This window comes from Monopterus albus, unplaced genomic scaffold, assembly GCF_001952655.1.
Source record: "Monopterus albus unplaced genomic scaffold, M_albus_1.0 scaffold88.1, whole genome shotgun sequence".
In the NCBI taxonomy this organism is placed as follows: domain Eukaryota; kingdom Metazoa; phylum Chordata; class Actinopteri; order Synbranchiformes; family Synbranchidae; genus Monopterus; species Monopterus albus.
Window position 1 is genome coordinate 1,115,817 of NW_018127968.1, and position 3,022 is coordinate 1,118,838.

The following is a 3,022-nucleotide window of genomic DNA, read 5'->3' on the forward strand; positions in this document are numbered from 1 at the left end:
CTGTACCAAAATAGAAGTGGTTGGTCTGTGACACATGCCATTTTAACTGCAGCATCCTCACATTGATTCAGTACTGTTTTACCATTTGTTTGCCATTTTTGGGCCATGCAGATCATCTGGACTTATCAAAAATATGGTATTACATTTGCCATAATTTATTTAAGCGTTCATTAAATAATGCAAATAAACTGTGCATCACTACAAGTCTGACCAAATTTGTAACCATAAAATATGTATAGGTAACAACAGCAGTATCATTTCCTAATCCCAATAGATTTGAAGAAACTATTTCCAACCTAGGAGGTAAAACAAACAGATTTTCAGCAATGGAGCCGCCATGCTGAGTCTTGCACTACATCTTGTTTACCAGTTCAGTTTGTTTGGATCCTGTTGTGGATGAAATGTGTACCTTACAGAAATATCACTCTCCTATCTTTGTTTTTGTGATCTGTGACAAACCCAGTGGCCAAACCTGTAAAAACGATTACAAAATGTATGATAGAAACCAAAATGAAAGTGCTTAATAGTCACTTAGGAAATTTTAAAGAGATGACCAGTAACATGATTAACAGGTGTTTAGGTTCAGATTCGCAGTTATGAGTTTCTAATCCCTTTAATCTAATATTTAACCTATTATGTACCTTTGACAATCCCAAAATCGATCATGTTTAAATGAATTATTTACCAATAAGATTAATGGTTTGTGACTTGATCATTATACAGCACACACTGTGTAACGTTTCTTCTCTCGACAGTCTGTTTGGCTCAAATTAACACCCACACAAATATGTCTCATCTGTTTTGTTTTGTTTTGTTTTGTACACATCGGAACCATAAGCACCTATGTGATGTGCCACCGCCTTTACACCTTTAGACCCACTAAACAGAGGCTTCATACAGTCAAGAGGTGCTGTAAGTAACATTTATCTCAAGGTTAAAAGATGCAATAAACCTTTAAGCCATGAGATGATACAAAACAAATTCTTTGGACTGCAACTGTTGACATGTTGTAAAATATGATATCGAACCAATTTATAAGGCTAGGATGTGACAAACTGGAGTGGGCTGTTGCTTATTTAATTGTATACGTCACTGTTATGAACTGCGTTTTGATTTCTAGTTTGTATTCTGGTCTCACATTCAACATCAGCTGTGCAGCTGCAGAGACAGGGCTCCTCCTTGTTTCTTACTTTGACAAACTTGTTCACTTTTATATATAGTTTTCAGATTGAAAGATTATGAAGAAATACGTTTGAGATTTACTCTGGAATAGAAGGCTAAGACATTAATGGTTTTAAAGAATATAGGATTGCTGACCTGACACAAAATCAACTTGAGACAGAACTATTTCTCCAGCTCAGTGTTAAAGCTTCAAAACCAAGTCGGTATGTTCTGAGGGAAAGATATAGCCAACATTTCTGTTAAGGGACTTTGATATACACCTCACAGTTTTTTTCTTTTTTTATAACTTTAATGTGAAAAGTACACTAGTGGAGTAGACAATGCTGACACTGAACATATAATAGCAGAGACACACTTGATCCTTCTGTTATTATTTCTGTCTGTCATATGAATGGAAGCTATTTCTGCTATCTCACAAATTTCTAATCACAACTAAAAAAGCAATTCCACAGTTAGACTAATTAACCAGCAGAGCCATTCAGAGAATGCATGGTTTGGTCAAATTAAATTAGGCAAATACAGATTTGATGAGATAAAAATTGTTCCTAAAAATGGAGGAGCTTTTATTATATCACTGCCACAAGTGTTGAGACATTCTTCATTTATGTATAATGTTCATTAATGAGCCAGCATTTGCATTATTGAGTTGGCCCCTTTTCACTGTTCATGTGCTCCTTTTCCCCTGGGCAGGTTCTCCGTGTTGAGCACACACATACACACACGTATTCACACTCACACTCTTCAGTGAATTTGAAGATGTTAGGTGAGACTCAGGAGTCACACACCACTCTTCTGTGTCTATACTAGACAAAGCTTAGCAGGGACTGGGCATGGGCAGGTCTTTGCCCCCTTACAGTAAAGAATAAAGGACAAGAAGTTCAGATGTGCCCATTTACTTTTAGTTGTAGTAGTTATAGTGATGTAGAAACATAGAAAAACTTAAAGATATTAGTGAAGTAGCAGTCACAGCTACAGTATGGATATAGTGATGTTTCATGCTATGAAAAGCAAAGTGAATTTTTGTCAAATAGTCCTTGAAATGTAATTATTCACTGAAATGATGAAGATGTTTCCACACTCATCCATGAAGTTTCATCAGTTTTGCTGAGGGGTGGATAGCCAGAACATTTACACCCCATACTGTATCTTCAACCTCAGTCCAAATTATGTCATCATTTCCACTTATGAAAAAAAAAAACATTAGGGGGTGACTGTGGTTCAGTGGGTAGAGAAGGTGCCTCCCAACCGGAGGTTCGAATCTCGGTTGAAAAAACAAAGGACCTTCTCACTTTGGTCCAATGCAAGTATTTAAAACTGAGGTTCAAGGTTTCAGTCATTAGAACTTCATCAGAACAAATATTTGACAAAAAGGAATCCTAGACCCTTTTTATACAGTCTTTAAACTTACTGTTTAGTGATGGCTCACTGTCAATCAAATGCCAGTGTTTATAGTGATGTTTTTATAGTGCAGGCCTTAGGGTAATCCCTGAGAGAAAAATGTATTTTGTTTTACTCGCTCACTTCTTCAAAAGTAATGCACTTTTATTAGACCCCTGAATGCACGCAGCAGAATAAACCCTACTTGCAGCTATAGCTTTCTCAATAATGTCTTCAAGGCCATGCACTGCATACACATATTAAACCCACTCATGTGATTTTAATTATGCTGGCTGATTAGAGCTCTTCTTGGGTTTGTGCGCACTGTTCTTAATTGACACCTTCAGCTTTTTTTTTTAGGGAAGGACAAATTGCATTGATATTAGTACATGAAGTCCAGTTGACCTCAGGTAATGTCTGAGCATACGTTTAATCAGATGCCTTTAATTTTATAGGTCTGACT

General features: G+C 36.5%; 1 protein-coding gene across 1 annotated transcript in view; it reads left to right on the plus strand.

The window, feature by feature from the left end:
* The window catches only part of LOC109964399 (receptor tyrosine-protein kinase erbB-4), a 300,706-nt gene that overhangs the window by 231,676 nt on the left and 66,008 nt on the right, over window positions 1-3,022 (plus strand). The window lies entirely within an intron of this gene.